Source organism: Tachyglossus aculeatus, chromosome X2 (genome assembly GCF_015852505.1).
Source record: "Tachyglossus aculeatus isolate mTacAcu1 chromosome X2, mTacAcu1.pri, whole genome shotgun sequence".
In the NCBI taxonomy this organism is placed as follows: Eukaryota; Metazoa; Chordata; class Mammalia; order Monotremata; family Tachyglossidae; genus Tachyglossus; species Tachyglossus aculeatus.
This window is the reverse complement of record NC_052100.1, coordinates 16,969,817-16,989,903: the sequence shown is the minus strand read 5'-3', so window position 1 is coordinate 16,989,903 and position 20,087 is coordinate 16,969,817. Positions and strand designations below refer to the sequence as shown.

General features: G+C 49.5%; 1 long non-coding RNA gene across 3 annotated transcripts; it reads right to left on the bottom strand.

The window, feature by feature from the left end:
- Window positions 1–9,793: 9,793 nt before the first annotated feature.
- Window positions 9,794–19,694, bottom strand: LOC119949439. 3 transcript variants are annotated; one of them, XR_005457197.1, is made up of 4 exons: window positions 19,539–19,694; window positions 17,612–18,020; window positions 11,786–11,910; window positions 9,794–10,315 (listed from the first exon to the last, which is right to left on the bottom strand). It is a non-coding gene; the product is annotated as an uncharacterized LOC119949439 (long non-coding RNA). The 3 variants fall into 3 exon arrangements; XR_005457196.1 differs by having other exon boundaries at window positions 19,549–19,694; XR_005457198.1 differs by having other exon boundaries at window positions 9,794–10,312; window positions 19,549–19,694.
- Window positions 19,695–20,087: the final 393 nt, after the last annotated feature.

Here is a 20,087-nt window from a genome sequence, read left to right as displayed (position 1 = left end):
TGTCTCCCCATGACTTTACCATCACTGTAGACAACACCACCATCCTCCCTGTCACCACAAGCAAGTAATCTCGGCGTTATCCTTGACTCATCTCTCTTATTCGACCCACATTTCAATCGGTCACCAAATCCTGTTGGTTCAACCTTTACAATATCATTAAAACCCACCCTTTCCTCTCCATCCAAACTGATACCACTTTAAACCAAGCACTCATCCTGTCCCGCCTTGATTACTGCCTCAGCCTCCTTGCTGACCTTCCTGCCTCCTGTCTCTCCCCACTTCAGTCCATATTTCGCTCTGCTGCCTGGATCGATTTCCTACAAAAACGTTCAGCTCACATTTCCCCACTCCTCAAGAACCTCCAGTGGTTGCCCATCCATCTCCACATTAAACTGAAACTCCATGCTATCTTCTTTCTGCTCTGCTTTCCTACTACAACCCAGCCCGCACACTTCACTCCTCTAATGACAACCTCACTGTACCTCCATCTCATCTGTCTCGCTGCTGACCTCTTACCCACGTCCTGCCTCTAAACAGGGACGCCCTCCCTCTTCATATCCAACAGACAATCACTCTTCCCATCTTCAAAACCTCAATAACAGCCTATCTCCTCCCAGAGACCTTCTCTGACTAAGCCCTCATTTCCCCTTCTCCCACTCCCTTCTGCATCACCCTGATTTGCTCCCTTCATTCACTCCCCTCCCCCTCAGCCCCACAGCATTTATGTACAGATCTGTAATTCATTTCTTTATATTACTGTCTGTCTCCCTCTCTAGAGAAGCAGCGTGGCTCAGTGGAAAGAGCACGAGCTTTGGAGTCAGAGGTCATGGGTTCAAATCCTGGCTCTGCCAATTGTCAGCTGTGTGACTTTGGGCAAGTCCCTTCACTTCTTTGTGACTCAGTTACCTCATCTGGAAAATGGGGATTAAGATTGTGAGCCCCCCGTGGGACAACCTTATCACCTTGTAACCTCCCCAGCGCTTAGAACAGTGCTTTGCACATAGTAAGCACTTAATAAATGCCATCATTATTATTAGACTGTAAACTCGTTGTGGGCATGGAATGTGTCTATCAATTCTGTCGTAGTGTACTGTCCCAAGAGCTTAGTACTATGCTCTGCACACAGTAAAGCACTTAAAATGTGATTGATTGACTGACAGCTACACACATACAGAGTACCATACTAAGCTGAAGGATTCCCTCAATACCTCACCTAAGTTTCCACAAGGTTTTTTTAGTTACCGTATCTCTGGAGAAATCAGGAAAGATGTGTACTGAACCTGACACAATAACCTACTCCCAGCTTATTGCTTCCCCATCTCCTAGTCAATGTGAATCATATTTATTTCACTCTTATTGTATACAGAGCTCTGTACAGAGCTCTTGGGAGAATGCAGTATAACAAAATAATGGACACATTCCCTGTCCACAACGAGCTTACAATCTAGATGGGGGAGACAGACATTAAAATAAATTACAGATATGTACATAAGTGCTGTGGGGCTGGGAGGGGCGAAGAACAAAGGGTGACGCAGAAGGGAGAGGGAGAAGAGGAAAGGAGGGCCTAGGGAAGGCATCTTGGAGGAGATTTGCCTTCAACAGGATTTGAAAGGGAGGAGAGTAATTGTAGGATACGAGGAAGGAAGGCATTCCAAGCCAGAGGCAGGATGTGGGCAAGAAGTCGGCAGTGAGATAGACAAGATCGTGGTACAGTGAGAAGGTTAGTATTGGAGGAGCAAAGTCTGCGGGCTGGGTAGCAGTAGTAGAGCAGCGAGGTGAGGTAGGAGGGGGCAAGGTGACGAGTGCTTTAAGGCCAATCGTGAGGAGTTTATGTCTGAAGCGGAGGTGGATGGGCAACCACTGGGGGTTCTTGAGGAGTAGGAAACTGTGGACTAAACGTTTTTGTAGAAAAATGACCCGGGCATCAGAGTGAAGCATAGACTGGGGTGGGGAGAGACAGGAGGCTGGGAGGTCAGCAAGGAGGCTGATGCAGTAATCCAGGAGGGGTAGATTAAGTCATTGGATTTATGTGGAAGCAGTTAGGATGGAGAGGGGAAGGTGTGGATTGTAGCGATGTTGTGAAGTTCCAACCAACAGGATCTAGTGATAGATTGACTATGAGTGTTGAATGAGAGAAAGGAGTCAGGGATAAAGCTAAAGTTACAAGCTTGTGAGACAGGAAGGATGGTGGTGTCATGGGACAGTCAGGAGGAGGACAGGGTTTGGGTGGGAAGATAAGGAGCTCTGTTTTGGACATGTTAAGTTTTAGTGATGGGAGAATATCCAAGTAGAAATGTAGCTGAGGCAAGAGGCAATGTGAGACTGCAGAGAGGGAGAGAGAACAGGGCTGGAGATGTAGATTTGGGTACCATCCGCATAGAGGTAGTAGTTGAAACCATGGGAGCAAATGAGTACTCCAAGGGAGTAGGAGTAGATGGAGAAGAGGACAGTGTCAGTGAAGCTGAGGTTGGATAACGTTTCCGGGAGAAAGGGGTGGTTGACAGTGTCGAGGACAGCTGAGTGGTTGAGGAGGATTAGGTTTGAATAGAGGCTGTTGGATTTGGCAAGAAGGAGATCATTCATGACCTTTGAGAGGGCAGTTTCTGTGGAGTGAAGGGGACAGAAGCCAGATTGGAGGGGGTCAAGGAGAGAATTGGAGGAGAGGAACTTGAGACAGTGGACATAGACAATTTGCTCAAGGAGTTTGGCGAGAAATGATACGAGGGTGATAGGGCGATAGCTGGAGGGAGCCATGCGGTCCAGGGAGGGTTTTTTTAGGATGAGGGAGACATGGGCATATTTGAAAGTGGTGGGGAAGAAGCTATTGGAGAGCAAACAGTTGAAGATGGTTGTGGGAAAGGAGGGGGCAAATATTTTAATGAGGTGCGAAGAAATGGGGTCAGATGTGCAGGTGGAGGGGGTTGATTTTGAGAGAAGGCAGGAGATCTCTTCTAGAGATACTGCTGGGAAATATGGGAGAGTTGAGGAAAGGGGAGGGATGGGGAGAGGCAAGGGAGACTTTAGAGCGATCACACCTCATAGTGTCAATTTTCTCAAAACAAATGGGTGGCTATGTTATTAACGGAAAGGGTTGGGAGATTTGGGGCGAGGGTGGTCTGGAACAAAGTGCGAGGGGGATGGACACAGGTGTCAGTAAGCATGGAGAAATCGTTTTGCTGGACAGAGGAGAGGGCAGAATTAAACTTGAAGTGGATGAAGTCAGCCTGATACCTAGATTTCTGCCTGCAGTGCTCTGCAGCTCATGCCCAGGGGTGAAGGAGGCAGACTGTGGAGGTGATCCAGGCCTGTACACTCTGCTCTGGACTTCTGTGGTACTTTCACCGTCACTCCATTTGTCGTTCCAAGTAATCATGTTCAAATTGGATGTTGAAGTATTTATGCCAACTTGGTTTAGAATGAGTTTCTTTATCTTGGAAGAAGTAGTATTTACTGTTACCTGTGGTTCAGGGGGTCACTGAGCACAGGATGTGCCCACCGTAGAGTAACAGCAGCCAGATAGCCACACTGAACCTGCATCAATCTGGGGAGGACCATCTGGGCATCTCTGGAACCTTTCAAGGGAAGATTCACGTATTCTAGCATCAAAATGAAAATCTCTCAGAGAAAGGATTCCTGCACACCATCAACAAAAGGTGGAGGAATCAGTACTGTTTAAATCATCGGATGAGGAATTTCATTGGGAAAAGGTTCCCACATGTTCCTGCATGCGATCATCATCATGATAATAATGATGGTATTTGTTAAGAGCCTACTATGTGCCAAGCACTGTTCTAAGCGCTACAGTAGACACAAAGTAGTCGGGTTATCCCACGTGGGGCTCACAGTCTTAATCCCCATTTTACAGATGAGGTAACTGAGGCACAGAGAAGTTAAGTGACTTGCCCAAAGTCACACAGCTGAAAAGTGGTGGAGCTGGGATTAGAACCCATGACCTCTGACTCCCAAGCCCATGTTCTTTCCACTAAGCCATGCTGCTTCTCTTCTTCTTGCTGCTCATCAAAAGAAAGGAGGAATTTGCTTAAAATGGCATCTTGATTGAGTGTACACAATCCAGAACGAGCAAAGTTCTGTCACCAGAGCAAAGTAGCAGCCCCGCAGCGCGACCTGGGCCCTTCTTTCCAGTCAAAGCTGCTGCTGGTCATGGGACAGGTTGGGAGAGTACAGTATAACAGAGTGGTAGACACGTTCCTTGCTCACAACTAGCTTACAGTCTAGAGGGGAATAGAGGCATGAGTATCAGAGTAGAGAGTACAGAGCCCTCACTTCGGTCAAAAGCAGCTGGCCAGCATGTAGTTGGATAAAGCACACCCAAGAGAACAGTGGAGAGTCACAGAAAATCAGGTGACTGACATCCTAGTTCTGCAAGGCCCCATTTAGGACTTTCGCTATCCCTCTAACCATCTGAGCCAGAACAATTCCAGATTTTTCCTATCTGGAGAGAGAGGTCTGGTCGCTAGCTCTTTTTTTTAAAAAAAAAAACCGGTGTCTGTTAAGCGTTTACTATGTCCCAAGCACCGTGCTAAGCACTGGGGTAGGTGCAAGCTATTCAGGTTGGATACAGTCCATGGCCCAAATGGGGCTCACAGTCTTCATCCCCTTTTCACAGATTAGCTAACTGAAGCCCAGAGAAGTGAAGTGACTTGCCCAAGTTCACGCAGCAGACAGGTGGCAGAGCTGGGATTAGAATCCAGGTCCTTCTGATTTCCAGGCCCATGCTCTATCCACTAGGTCACGCTAGCTCCTTTGAGGGTGATCGGTGTCCAAAGTGGGAAGCAGGAGCCAAACGTTAAGAATCCTTGGCGATAAGCAACAGCACAGCACCTTCTCCAGCCCACCCTCAGGAACACTGACTTGGGTCATTTTCACTGACCTACAAAATGAAACCATGTTTGGGTGTCACGATGCCCGTCCAGGAGGACGAGACCCTAGAACAAACCTAGTGACATTGCTAATTCTCCATCTCCCCTTGGCCCCTTGGGTTCCTGAGCCCTGGGAAGACCCACCTCCTTGAACCCCCTCTGCCCGCCCACTACGGTTTTGGCCTTGAAATATCCTGTCACCTCCCATCCTTCTGAAATCTTCCCTAAAGTCAAGGCTGTGGCCCACCAGTCAGGAAGCATGTGGGATCAACCAAATGAGCACTGACCAGTGAGCTTTTCCCTGGGACCAGGAAGTCGTTAGAAATCTAATAATGATAATAATTATTATAATCACCATTTTTATGGTACCTGTTAAGTGCTTACTATGTGCTAAGCACTGTTCTAAGTGCTAGAGTAGATACAAGTTAATCAGGTTGGACACAGGCCCTGTCCCACATGGGGCTCACAATCTTAATCTCCATTTTACAGAGGAGGTAACTGAGGCCCAGAAAGTGAAGTGACTTGTCCAAGGTGACTTGTCAAGCAGACGTGGCAGAGCAGAGATTAGTACTCAGGTCCTTCTGACTTCAAGGCCCATGCTCTATCCACTAGGCCACGTTGCTTCTCAAGGCTATCTAGAGGCTGTCGCGTTAGCCTGGCAGAAATTGTGGAATTTCCAGAGTTCCAAGGAAAACCCCAGATTTTCAGAGGAGAGAGGTAGGCCTCTCTAGCGTAGGGAGCTAAGGGCTGTTTCCAGAAAGCTGGCTCCAGTGACTCCATTTGGATCAATTTTTTGAGGTTCCATCTCATGGAAATCATGCTGGGGACATGAATAATGGGCTGGACCAACCTTGGAGAAATATGCCTACCCATCCAGGGGCCCCTCCGGGATTTCTCTTTTGGAATGACCTTCTTCTGACTGACCCTCAGGCACTCACCCGAGCAAAAACGGGCCCTATTTGGAAAGGACCAGCCCGGACCAATTCTCTCATGACAAACATCCATGAGGAAAGCAACGATGCTGGACTCCCCAAGGTTCCTACACCCCATCTCAAGCCCTGAGCTCACAGCTTCCAGGGAGCCCCTGAAGCTCAAGGCAGCTTCGTGTACAATTGGAGCTGACACTTTTCTTTTCTTTTTATGGCATTTATTAAGCACTTACTATGTGCAAAGCACTGTTCTAAGAGCTGGGGAGGTTACAAGGTGATCAGGTTGTCCCACAGGGGGCTCACAGTCTTCATCCCCATTTTACAGTTGAGGTAACTGAGGCACAGAGAAGTTAAGTGACTTGCCCAAAGTCACACAGCTGACAAGTGGCGGAGTCGGGATTTGAACCCATGACCTTTGACTCCAAAGCCTGTGCTGTTTCCACTAAGCCACGCTGCTTTTTGTCCCTTGGGGGTTTGGTTCAGCTTTGGGTGGCGTGGGCTTGGAGGGACCCACTTGGGAATTCCTGGCCCTCCTGAATGTCCACACCAGTCCCGGGAGCTCTCAAGCCACTAATGGGGTCGGAGGATCCTTTGGGTCATCAAGGGCGTGGATCAGTCTCAGCCAGATGGGACCCTGTGCAGCTGCTGTAGCCTGAGGAGAAGCAGACAGGCGGCATGGAGTGGGGAAAAGGCCACCTTCGGGCCCGTTGGGCTTCTCGATGGATGTGGAAATTATTGGAAAAGCAAAGGAAACACTTGCAATCACCACGACGGAGCATTCAGTTGATTCATGTTCAGATTTATTGGAGAGTACAAAGAAATAAACACTAAGAACTCATTTCTGAGGGATGGCACACTGAAACAGCATAAGCAGGTCTGTGGGGTGAGCCATCTATGCCTTTCTTCACGAACCCGGCCAAATTCTCATCAGCATCTGGGCTGGCACCGACGAATCCGATACCACCCTCAATAATAATGATGGTATTTGTTAAGCACGTACTATGTGTCAAGCACTGTTCTAAGCGCTGGGGTAGGTTGGACACAGTCCAAGCAAATCGGGTTGGACAGTTCCTATCCCACAAGGGCTCACAGCCTTAATCACCGTTTTACAGATGAGGTAACTGAGGCACAGAGAAGTGAGGTGACTTGTCCAAGGTCACACAACAGACAAATGACAGAGCTGGGATTAGAACCCAGGTCCTTCGGACTCCCGGGCCCGTGCTGTATCCACTAGGCCATACTGCACCCACCCAGCACGAAGCCCTCCAAGAAGAGCACCGACTTCAGCCCCCACAGGATCCTCTCCAACATGGCTGGACCCGGCCCCAGGAGCAGGGACAGCAACCAGGAAGCCTCCCACCCTCCCATGTCCGTGCAGCAGGAAGGGCTGCACCTGGCTGGGGCTCAGCTGCAAGGCTTGGGTGAAGTGGTTCCCTTCCAGCCCCAGGGCACTGAGCTGGGCAGAGACCCTGGAACAGGCTAAAAAAATAAAAATCAAAGAAGCCCATGGCCTCAGCAGATGTGGCCCACGGTACCCTAGTCGAGGCCTGTGTCACCAGGGAGCCAGGTGCTCCCATAGAGCCCGCCGCATCTGTGATGGGACCTCAGGTTGGACATCTGCCTTCTGCCTCTCCAGTGGAGGGCCGGTCATGGGGGGGACTCTCTGTGGCTCTGGGACCGTTTCATCTTCGTCTTGTCGGTTCCACAAGGCACAGGGCAGCACGTTTTTCACTACAACACATTATTCGGTGAAATCTTCAAGATGCTATCAGGCGGCCCTTTTCCGTGACTTCAGAGGCAACCCGTCTCTCACTTTGCATTACTAAGTTGCCCGATCTGACGAGCAGGAGGAGCCAGGGAAGAGGGAGGCCGGGGCTTTCGGTGAAGCCGGGGAGGAAGGAACCTGAGATCACCACAGGATCGCCTCCGAATCAGATGAACGTGGAGCCGAGCCCCGCGGCAGGGAGGACCCCGGTCCGGGCCGCTGCAGCTGGGGCTTTCCTGGCCGGTCACCATGAGCTGCTGCTCCTGTCGCTCTTGGGGCTGCGGGAGGGGAAGAGCCAGAGCTGCCTTCCCACTGCCCTAAATTTAAAATAAATGCCCTGGCATTGGGGCTCATGTGCCCATGGAGATGGCCAGCCATGGGGAGACAGTGACAGGCATTCTTTAGTTACAAAATGAAGAAAAAAATAAATTCCTCCAGGTTGGGAAGCCCGCTTGATCTGTGTCCCAGGAGCCGGGGTGGCTGCGAGCACGGAAAGGGGTACTGATTTCCATTTTTCAGAAACATTCCCTCCTTCTCTAGTACATTTTAAACAAAGTTTTGGATCCTGATGGCAGGAAGGGCCTGGCTGCAAACCCATCCCACAGCAGGGACAACAGAACTGGGGAACCAAAAAAAATACCCGGTTCACACTGGCAGTAACCAAACGAGGCAACTCATTACCGAGCCCTAAATTAATCCCTTCAGCTGAGAGAAGGACGATCTAACGAGTTGTCTACACTCACTGCCTCGAATTCCTCAACTCCAACTCTCTCCTGGACCCCTCCAATCTGGCTTCCGTCCCCTCCACTCCACTGACACTGCCCTCTCAAAGGTAACCACTGACGTCCTTCTTGCCAAATCCAATGGCTCCTACTCTATCCTAATCCTCCTCGACCACTCAGCTGCCTTTGACACTGTCGACCGTCCCCTTCTCCTCAACACGTTATCCAACCTTAGCTTCACGAACTCCGTCCTCTCCTGGTTCTCCTCTATCTCTCTGACCGTTCATTCTCAGTCTCCTTTGCGGGCTCCTCCTCCCCATCCCATCCCCTAACTGCAGGGGTTCCTCAAGGGTAAGTTCTTGGTCCCCTTCAGTCCTCCATCTATACTCACTCCCTTGGTGAACTCATTCGCTCCCACAGCTTCAACTATCATCTCTACACAGATGACACCCAAATCTACATCTCCTCCCCTGTTCTCTCTCCCAACCTCCAGGCTCATATCTCCTCCTGCCTTCAGGACACCTCCACCTGGATGTCCACCTCCCACCTAATACTCAGCAGGTCCAAGATAGAGCTCCTTATCTTCCCTCTCAAACCCTGTCCTCTCCCTGACTTTCCCGTCACTGTGGACGGCACTACCATCCTTCCCATCTCACAAGCCCACAACCTTGGTGTCATCCTCGACTCCGCTCTCTCATTCACCCCACACATCCAATCTGTCACCAAAACCTGCCAGTCTCACCTCCACAACATCACCAAGATCCACCCTTTCCTCTCCATCCAAACCGCTACCTTGTTGGTAAAAATCACTCATCGTATCCCGACTGGTTTACTGCATCAGCATACTTTCTGATCTCCCAACCTCCTGTCTCTTCCCACTTCAGTCTATCTATACTTCACTCTGCTGCCCGGATTACCTTTGTACAGAAACGCTTTGGGTATGTCACTCCCCTCCTCAAAAGTCTCCAGTGGTTGCCTATCAACCTTCGCATGAAGCAAAAACTCCTCACTATTGGCTTCAAAGCTCTCTATCTACAGCCCATCCCAAACGCTCCACTTCTCTGCTGCTAACCTCCTCACTGTGCCCCTTTCTTGCCTGTCCCACGGTCAACCCCCGGCCCACACTCTACCTCTGGCCTGGAATGTCCTCCCTCCTCATATCGGCCAAACTACCTCACTTCCCCCGCCGCTTCAAAGCCCTACTGAGAGCTCACCTCCTCCAGGAGGCCTTCCCAGACTGAGCTCCCCCTTTTCCTCAGCTCCTCCCCTCCCCATTGCCCCTACTCCCTCCCTCTACTCTGCCCCCTACCCTGCCCCCCAGAGTGTTTGTGTATTTGTACATATTTATTATTCTATTTATTTTATTAATGATGTGTATATATATCTATAATTCTATTTATTTATTTTGATGCTATTAATGCCTGTCTACTTGTTTTGTTTTGTTGTCTGCTTCCCCCCTTCTAGACTGTGAGCCCATTGTTGAGTAGGGATTGTCTCTGTTGCCGAATTGCACTGTCCTAATTGTACTTACTGTGTGCTCTGCACACAATAAATACGATTGAACGAATAACAGGGGTGCTCGGGACGGCCGTACCTTTGGCAGTACGCATCTCTGGCGTGCACGCACCTCGTCTTCCTTTCCTCTCACTGCTTCTTCCATTTTCCTTGCCTGTTCTCTTCTCCTGGGCAGGCCATACGTCCCGTCCTCCCACCCCATCCCTTGACATGTTTTTCCAGGAACTCTGTTAAGTTTCTCTCCTCTCTTCAGAGACTTTTTCTTCCCAGTCTCCCCGATTCTTTCATTTATCATCGCATGGCCTGTTCTCTTTGGAGGATGCCATGCTTCTCCCTCTTCTTCTCCCTTCACCACTTTTTGGGGCAGGTCTTTCTTCAGTGACATTTCCTTTCCCTCCTCGCTCCTGAGACTTTTATCTCCCTTCTGTCCTGATCTTTTCTTTCCCGCTCCTCCAAGTTGAGATGGTAGATGGTTTTCATCAAAAGCAACGTTGAAATCATCTGCTAGGGAGAGAAAAGAAGCTGGTGTAACAGTGGTATTTATTCATTCATTCAATCGTATTTATTCAATGCTTACTGTGTGAAGAGCACTGTACTAAGCGCTTGGGAAGTACAAGTTGGCAACATATAGAGACGGTCCCTACCCAACAACGGGCTCACAGTCTAGAAGGGGGAGACAGACAACAAAACAAAACACGTGGACAGGTGTCAAGTCATCAGAATAAACAGAAGTAAAGCTAGACGCACATCATTAACAAAATTAATAGAATAGTAAATATGTACAAGTAAAATAAATAGAGAAATAAATCTGTAAAAACATATATACAGGTGCTGTGGGGAGGGGAAGGAGGTAGGGCAGGGGGGATGGGGAGGAGGAGAGGAAAAAGGGGGCTCAGTCTGGGAAGAACCTCCCTTGTGCAGAACACTGTGGCACACACATGGAATAATACAGTCAGAAAACGGATTCCTCCCTTCGAGGAAACCACAGCCCAGCAGGGGAGCCAAACACCAAATACCTTACAGCTAGAAGAAGAGAAAGGAAAATTGGATGTGCAGATAAGAAAATGCTTAGAGAAGCAGCATGGCATAGTGGATAGAGTACAGCCCTGGGAGTCAGATGGTCATGGGTTGTAATCCCGGCTCTGCCCCTTGTCTGCTGTGACCATAGGCAACTCACTTCACTTTTCTGGGCCTCAGTTCCCTCATCTGTTAATTGGGGATTGAGACTGAGCCCCAAGTGGGACAGGGACTGTGTCCAACCCAATTTGCTTGTATCCACCCCAGTGCTTAGTACAGTGCCTGGCACATAGTAAGTGCTTAACAAATGCCATTACTATTATTATTAATAATGAAAAGCCAAGTATTTAAGCCAGTGTGTGTAAACGTGTTACAGGTAGGTAAGTGTGGGTGCAATGTTGGACATGAAGGGCTCATGTTGTAGTTAGGCGTGGTATGGACCACCTGGACAAAAGAAAAATGAATCAAAGATGAGCTCCCAGAGGCCACATGACCGCAGGAGGTCTGTGAAGCTGGGGAGAGCTGTGGTATGATGGATGTGGAAGGGGGCAGGGGGTAAAAGAAGTTCCAGGCCAGAGGGAGTGTGTGAGCCAGGAGTCGGAGATGCACGAGATGAGCATGAGGCATAGTGAGTAGGTCGGTCTGAGAGGGGACTGAAGGTGCGGTTCTTCCTCTTTAAGCTGGGCGAGAGACGTTTGATGAGATGTACTCCCCTGGCAGGATGTCCATTCATTCATTTAATCCTATTTATTGAGCACGTACGGTGTGCAAAGCAGTGTACTAAGTGCTCGGGGGAGTACAGGTCATGTGAACGGTAGTTGCCCACCCGCTGTGCCCAAAGCATCCCTCGATCCAGGGGCGTCCTTTAGCACCGGCACTAGGGGGTCGGCATACTCCAACCGTGCCCCTTTGGGGTCAGATCTGACACTCATTCCTTAGGAATTTACCTGTCCTTACCTAACCTTGGAGCCTGTCCTCAGGGAAAGCGGGGGGCTTCAGGATCTTGGCTGCAGGGATCTCCCGCAGAGAAACCTGGTCCTGGAATTTCTGCACCAGCCTGCAAGCCGTCCATCAGGGGTCATCTACAACTGCACAGGGCAGAGAAAGAGAAACCCAACAGATCTTTGACAGCGCTCGGCACACAGTAAGTGTGAAGAATCAAGTAGAGGGCTTGAGGAGATTCTCTCCTCTCTGTGCCCCCAACTCATCTCTTTTTTTTGGTGCAAAGGAGAGGACTGTACAGAATGAAATTTTGGAATGCAAGTGTTAGGGCTCTTCTGGGTTAAAACAAGAATCTCAGCAGTGGGAGATGAAAGCGATGAGCAACTCTGTGTCTGTGCATTATGTTGTTCTGATGCTGTTTTCCCAAGTTATTGCATGCAAGTGAGATGTTTATTTCAGTGGATGGGAACAAATTGTTACATAATCAGATTGTCTTTTCATTTTATAACACCAGTTTAATGAATGAATGAAAAGGAAGAAGAGGAGTTCTGTTTTGGACATGCCTAGTTTGAGGTGTCAGCAGAATATAGTATACATGATCCCTGCCCAAGGACTCTTACAGTCTAGATGGAAGGAGGACAAAAAGAAGATTCCAGGTAGGAGGAGTTCATAGAAGATGAAGTATTAAAGTACTGATGCAGGCGTTGAGCGCTGACCTAAGGCTCCAGTCGCCACAAGAGAGCAGCTGCCCTGATTACCCTGGCCATGGCCGGTTCCTCTGGATTCCCTCAGCCCGGCCGCCGTCCAAACAACCCCACACAACCCTCAAGAAGCAGTGAAGCGAGTGGAAAGTGCACAGTGCTGTGAATTGAGAGGCCTAGGTTCTAATCCCGGCTACTTTTGTGTGCTGTGTGACCTTGGGCAAGACTTGTTGGCTTCTCTGTGCTGTTACCTCATCTGTAAAATAGGGACTGTGAGCCCCATTTGGGACATAAACCGTTTCCTACTTGAATACTTTGCACTTATTCCAGTGCTTAGGACAGCGCCTGGCACATGGCAAGCGCTTAACAAATACCATTTTCTAAAAAAGGATCTGGGTTCGAATCCCAGCCCTGCCACTTTTCTGCTCTGTGTCCTCAGGCAAGTCATTTAACTTTTCTGGGCCTCAGTTACCTCATCTGTAAAAGGGGGGTTAAGACTGTGAGCCTCATGTAGCCTGGTGTAGTGGATAGAGCATGGGCCTGGGAGTCAGAACTTCATGGGTTCAAGCTTCGCCGCTTGCCTGCTGCGTGACCCTGGGCAAGTCACTCCACTTCTCAGGGCTCAGTTCTCTCATCTGTAAAATGGGGATTAAGACTGTGAGCCCCATGTGGGGCAGGGACTGCCCAACCCAATTTACTTGTCTCCACCCCAGCACCTAGTACAGTGCCTGGCACATAGTAAGTGCTTAACAAATACCATAATAATAATTATTATTATTCTTATGTGGGACAGGGATTGTGTTCTACCCGATTAGCTTGAATCAACCCAGCATCTAGTACAGTGCCTAGTACATAGTAAGGGCTTAACACACACCAGAAAAAGAAGACAGGTGCTGGGACAGCGTTCAAGTGGGAAGAGGAGGAGTTCTGTTTTGGACATGTCTAATTCGAGGTGCCGGTGAGACATAGTACACGTGATACTTCACTCTGCTGCCCGGATTATCTTTCTACAGAAACGCTCTGGGCGTGACACCCCCCTCCTCAAAAATCTCCAATGGTTGCCTATCAATCTTTGCATGAAGCAAAAACTCCTCATTATTGGATCTCCATCACCTCGCCCCCTCCTACCACACCTCCCTACTCTCCTTCTACAGCCCAGCCCACACTTGGCTCCTCTCCCGCTAACCTCCTCACTGTGCCTTGTTCTCGCCTGTTCCGCTGTCGACCCTTAGCCCACGTCCTATCTCTGGCCTGGAATGCCCTCCTTCCTCACATCCACCAAACTAGCACACTTCCCCCTTTCAAAGCCCTACTGAAGGCTCACCTCCTCCAGGAGGCCTTCCCAGACTAAGCCCCCCTTTTCCTCTGCTCTCTCTCCCCTCCCCATCGCCCCGACTCTCTCCCTCTACTCTACTTGGAGAAGCAGCGTGGCTCAGTGGAAAGAGCACAGGTTTTGGAGTCAGTGGTCATGGGTTCAAATCCCAGTTCCTCCAATTGCCAGCTGTGTGACTTTGGGGAAGTCACTTAACTTCTCTGGGCCTCAGTTACCTCATCTGTAAAATGGGGATTGACTGTGAGCCCCCGTGGGACAACCTCATCACCTTGTAGCCTCCCCAGTGCTTAGAACAGTGCTTTGCACATAGTAAGTGCTTAACAAAATGCCATCATTATTATTATTACTTCCCTGCCCTCCCCACAGCACTTGTGTATATATGTACGTATTTATTATTCTATTTATTTTATTAATGTATATACGTCTATAATTCTATTTATTTATATTGATGCTATTGATGCCTGTCTTCTTGTTTTGCTGCCTGTCTCCCCCTTTATAGACTGTGATTCCATTGCGGGCAGGGATTGTCTCTATTTGTTACTGAATTGTACTTTCGAAGCGCTTAGTACAGTGCTCTGCACACAGTAAGCTCTCAGTAAACGAGTAGCATCGTGGCCTAGTGGAAAGAGCACGAGCTTGGGAGTCAGAGGTCGTGGGTTCTAATCCCGGCTCCGTCGCTATCAGCTGTGTGACTTTGGGCAAGTCACTTCACTTCTCTGTGCCTCAGTTACCGCATCTGTAAAATGGACTGTGAGCCCCACTTGATTACCTTGTATCTACCCCACGTTTAGAACAGTGTTTGGCAGATAGTAAGCGCTTAACAAATGCCATCATTATCGTTATTATTAAATACGATTGAATGAAGTACTAAAGTACTGATGCGTCAGTTGAGGGCGGATGTAATACTCCAGAGTTGCCACAAGAGGGCAGCCACGGCCGGCTCCTCTGGTCTCCCACAATCCGGCCTTTGTCCAAACAACCCCGAACAACCCTCAAGAAGCAGCAAAGCCAGTGCTAAGTGCACAGAGCTGGGAGCTGGGAGAAATGGATTCAAGTCCTGGCTCCGCCACTTGTGTGCTGTGTGATTTTGGGCAAAGGCTCTTTGGTTTCTCTGGGCCTCGGTTGGCTTCTCTCTCAAACTGGGGGTGAAGCACTTGTTCTCCCTCTTCTCCTGGGAGCCCCATGTGCAATGCAGGCTGCCTCTGCTCTAACCGTACAGTCCCCACACCAGCAACTGGCCAAGAGTAATCGCTGAATGAGCACCACCACATTCATGCGAGTACTAAACCAGCCTCCCCAGTGGAGGGCCGGTCATGCGGGGGAATCTCTGTGGCCAACAGCACGAGGCCCACCAGACCCACCACAATCATTCCTCTCTGCTCTGGGACCGTTTCCTCTTCATCTTGTCGATTCCACAAGGCACAGGGCAGCGTGTTTTTCGCTACGACACTTTATTCGGGTGAAAATCTTCAAGATGCTATCAGGCGGCCTTTTTCCATGACTTCAGGGGCGACCCGTCTCTCACTTTGCATTACTAAGTAGCCTGATCTGATGAGCAGGAGGAGCCAGGGAAGAGGGAGGCCGGGGCTTTCGGTGAAGCCGGGGAGGAAGGAACCTGGGATCACCACAGGATCACCTCCGAATTGGATGAACCTGGAGCTGAGCCCCACGGCAGGGAGGACTCCGGTCCGGGCCACTGAAGCTGGGGCTTTCCTGGCCGGTCACTGTGAGCCGCTGCTCCTGTCGCTCTTGGGGCTGCGGGAGGGGAAGAGCCAGAGCTGCCTTCCCACTGCCCTAAATTTAAAATAAATGCCCTGGCACTGGGGCTCCTGCGCCCGTGGAGATGACCAGCTGTGGGGAGACAGTGGCAGGCATTCTTTAGTTACAAAACGAAGAAAAAAATTAATTCCTCCAGGTTGGGGAGCCCGCTTGATCTGTGCCCCAAGGAGCTGGGGTGGCTGCGAGCACGGAAAAGGGTATTCATTTGCATTTTTCAGAAACATTCTCTCCTTCTCTAGTACATTTTAAACAAAGTTTTGGATCCTGATGGCAGGAAGGGCCTGGCTGCAAACCCATCCCACAGCAGGGACAACAGAACTGGGGAACCAAAAAAGATACACGGTTCATTCTGGCAGTAACCAAACGAGGCAACTCATTACCGAGCCCTAAATTAATCCCTTCAGCTGAGAGAAGGAAGATCTAACGAGTTGTCTACACTCACTGCCTCGAATTCCTCAACTCCAACTCTCTCTTGGGCCCCTCCAATCTGGCTTCCGTCCCCTCCACTTCACTGACACTGCCCTCTCAAAGGTAACCACTGACGTCCTTCTTGCCAAATCCAATGGCTCCTACTCTATCTTAATCCTCCTCGACCACTCAGCTGCCTTTGACACTGTCGACCGTCCCCTTCTCCTCAACGTGTTATCCAACCTTGGCTTCACAAACTCCATCCTCTCCTGGTTCTCCTCTATCTCTCTGACTGTTCATTCTCAGTCTCCTTCGTGGGCTCCTCCTCCCCATCCCATCCCCTAACTGCAGGGGTTCCTCAAGGGTCAGTTCTTGGTCCCCTTCAGTCCTCCATCTATACTCACTCCCTTGGTGAACTCATTCGCTCCCACAGCTTCAACTATCATCTCTACACAGATGACGCTCAAATCTACATCTCCTCCCCTGTTCTCTCTCCCAACCTCCAGGCTCATATCTCCTCCTGCCTTCAGGACACCTCCACCTGGATGTCCACCTCCCACCTAATACTCAGCAGGTCCAAGATAGAGCTCCTTATCTTCCCTCCCAAACCCTGTCCTCTCCCTGACTTTCCCGTCACTGTGGATGGCACTACCATCCTTCCCACCTCACAAGCCTGCAACCTCGGTGTCGTCCTCGACTCCGCTCTCTCATTCACCCCACACATCCAATCCGTCACCAAAACCTGCCACTCTCACCTCCACAACATCGCCAAGATCCGCCCTTTCGTCTCCATCCAAACCGTTACCTTGTTGGTACAATCACTCATCGTATCCCAACTGGATTACTGCATTAGCATCCTTTCTGATCTCCGTACCTCCTGTCTCTCCCCACTTCAGTCTATCTACACTTCACTCTGCTGCCCGGATTACCTTTGTACAGAAACGCTTTGGGTATGTCACTCTCCTCCTCAAAAGTCTCCAGTGGTTGCCTATCAACCTTTGCATGAAGCAAAAACTCCTCACTACTGGCTTCAAAGCTATCTACAGCCCATCCCACACGTTCCGCTTCTCTGCTGCTAACCTCTTCACTGTGCCTCTTTTTCTCCTGTCCCACAGTCAACCCCTGGCCCACACCCTACCTCTGGCCTGGAATGCCCTCCCTCCTCATATCGGCCAAACTACCTCACTTCCCCTCCCCTTCAAAACACTACTGAGAGCTCACCTCCTTCAGGAGGCCTTCCCAGACTGAGCTCCCCCTTTTCCTCAGCTCCTCCCCTCCCCATTGCCCCTACTCCCTCCCTCTACGCTGCCCCCTACCCCACCCCCAGCACTTTTGTATATTTGTACATAGTTATTATTCTATTTATTTTGTTAACCATGGGTATATAAATATATAACTCTGTTTATTTATTTTGATGCTATTGATGCCTGTCTACTTGTTTTGTTTTGTTGTCTGCTTCCCCCTTTCTAGACTGTGAGCCCATTGTTGGGTAGGGATTGTCTCTATCTGTTGCCGAATTGTACTATCCTAATTGTAGCTACTGTGTGCTCTGCACACAATAAATACGATTGAACGAATAACAGGGGTGCTCGGGACGGCCGTATCTTCGGCAGTACACACCTCTGGCGTGCACGTGCCTTGTCTTCCTTCTCTCACTGCGTCTTCCATTTTCCTTGCCTGTCCGCTTCTCCTGGGCAGGCCATACGTCCCGTCCTCCCACCCCGTCCCTTGACATATTTCTCCAGGAACTCTGTTAAGTTTCTCTCCTCTCTTCAGAGACTTTTTCTTCCCAGTCTCCCCGATTCTTTCATTTATCATCGCATGGCCTGTTCTCTTTGGAGGATGCCATGCTTCTCCCTCTTCTTCTCCCTTCACCACTTTTTGGAGCAGATGTCTTTCTTCAGTGACATTTCCTTTCCCTCCTCGCTCCTGAGACTTTTATCTCCCTTCTGTCCTGATCTTTTCTTTCCCGCTCCTCCAAGTTGAGATGGTAGATGGTTTTCATCAAAAGCGATGTTGAAATCATCTGCTACGGAGAGAAAAGAAGCTGGTGTAACAGTGGTATTCATTCATTCATTCAATCATATTTATTGAACACTTACTGTGTGCAGAGCACTGTACTAACTGCTTGGGAAGTACAAGTTGTCAACATATAGAGACGGTCCCTACCCAACAATGGGCTCACAGTCTAGAAGGGGGAGACAGACAACAAAACAAAACACGTGGACAGGTGTCAAGTCATCAGAATAAATAGAAGTAAAGCTAGATGCACATCATTAACAAAATAAATAGAATAGTAAATATGTACAAGTAACATAAATAGAGTAATAAATCTGTACAAACATATATACAGGTGCTGTGGGGAGGGGAAGGAGGTAGGGCGGGGAGGATGGGGAGGAGGAGAGGAAAAAGGGGGCTCAGTCTGGGAAAAACCTCCCTTGTGCAGAACACTGTGGCATGCACATGGAATAATATAATGCAGTTAGAAAATGGTTTCCTCCCTTCGAGGAAACCACAGCTCAGCAGGGGAGCCAATTCTCAAATATCTTACAGCTAGAAGAAGAGAAAGGAAAACTGGATGTGCAGATAAGAAAATGCTTAGAGAAGCAGCATGGCATAGTGGATAGAGTACAGGCCTGGGAGTCAGACAGTCATGGGTTCTAATCCCGGCTCTGCCCTTTGTCTGCTGTGTGACCTTAGGCAACTCACTTCTCTGGGCCTCAGTTCCCTCATCTGTTAATTGGGGATTGAGACTGAGCCCCAAGTGGGGCAGGGACTGTGTCCAACCTAATTTGCTTGTATCCACCCCAGCGCTTAGTACAATGCCTGGCACATAGTAAGCACTTAGAACAGTGCTCTGCACATAGTAAGCGCTTAACAAATGCCATTAAAAAAACCCAACAAAAACGCCATTACTATTATTATTAATAATGAAAAGCCAAGTATTTAAGCCAGTGTGTGTAAACGTGTTACAGGTAGGTAAGTGTGGGTGCAATGTTGGCCATGAAGGGCTCATGTTGTAGTTAGGCGGAGTATGGATCACCTGGACAAAAGAAAAATGAATCAAAGATGAGCTCCCGGAGGCCACATGACCACGGGAGGGCTGTGAAGCTGGGGAGAGCTGTGGTATGGTGAACATGGAAGGGGGCAGGGGGTAGAAGTAGTTCCAGGCCAGAGGGAGTGTGTGAGCCAGGAGTCGGAGATGCACGAGATGAGCTTGAGGCATAGTGAGTAGGTCAGTCTGAGAAGGGACTGAAGGTGCGGTTCTTCCTCTTTAAGCTGGGCGAGAGACATTTGAAGAGATGTACTCCCGTGGCAGGATGTCCACTCGTTCATTCAATCCTATTTACTGAGCACGTATGGTGTGCAAAGCAGTGTACTAAGTGCTCAGGAGAGTACAAGTCATGTTAACAGATAATTGCCCGCCCGCTGTGCCCAAAGCATCCTTCGATCCAGGGGCGTCCTTTAGCACCTGCACTACAGGGTCAGCATACTCCAACCATGCCCCTTTGGGGTCAGATCTGACACTCATTCCTTAGGAATTTACCTGTCCGTACCTCACCCTGGAGCCCGTCCTCAGGGAAGCAGGGCTTCGGGATCTTGGCCGCAGGGATCTCCCGCAGAGAAACCTGATCCTGGAGTTTCTGCACCTGCTTGCAAGCCATCCATCAGGGGCCATCTACAACCACACAGGGCAGAGAAAGAGAAACCCAACAGATCTTTGACAGTGCTCGGCACACAGTAAGCGCTCAATAAATACGACTGATAGATCAATGTGGGCCCAGCTCTCAACCGTCCTTGCTAATAGGACCCTGATAGGGCTCACCTCCTCCAGGAGGCCTTCCCAGACTGAGCCCTCTCCTTCCTCTCCCCCTCCTCTCCCTCTCCATCCCCCCGCCTTACCTCCTTCCCCTCCCCACAGCACCTGTACATATGTTTGTATGTATTTATTACTTTATTCATTTATTTTACTTGTACATATTTATTCTATTTATTTTATTTTGTTAATATGTTCTGTTTTGTTCTCTGTCTCCCCCTTCTAGACTGTGAGCCCACTGTTGGGTAGGGACCATCTCTATGTGTTGCCAACTTGTAC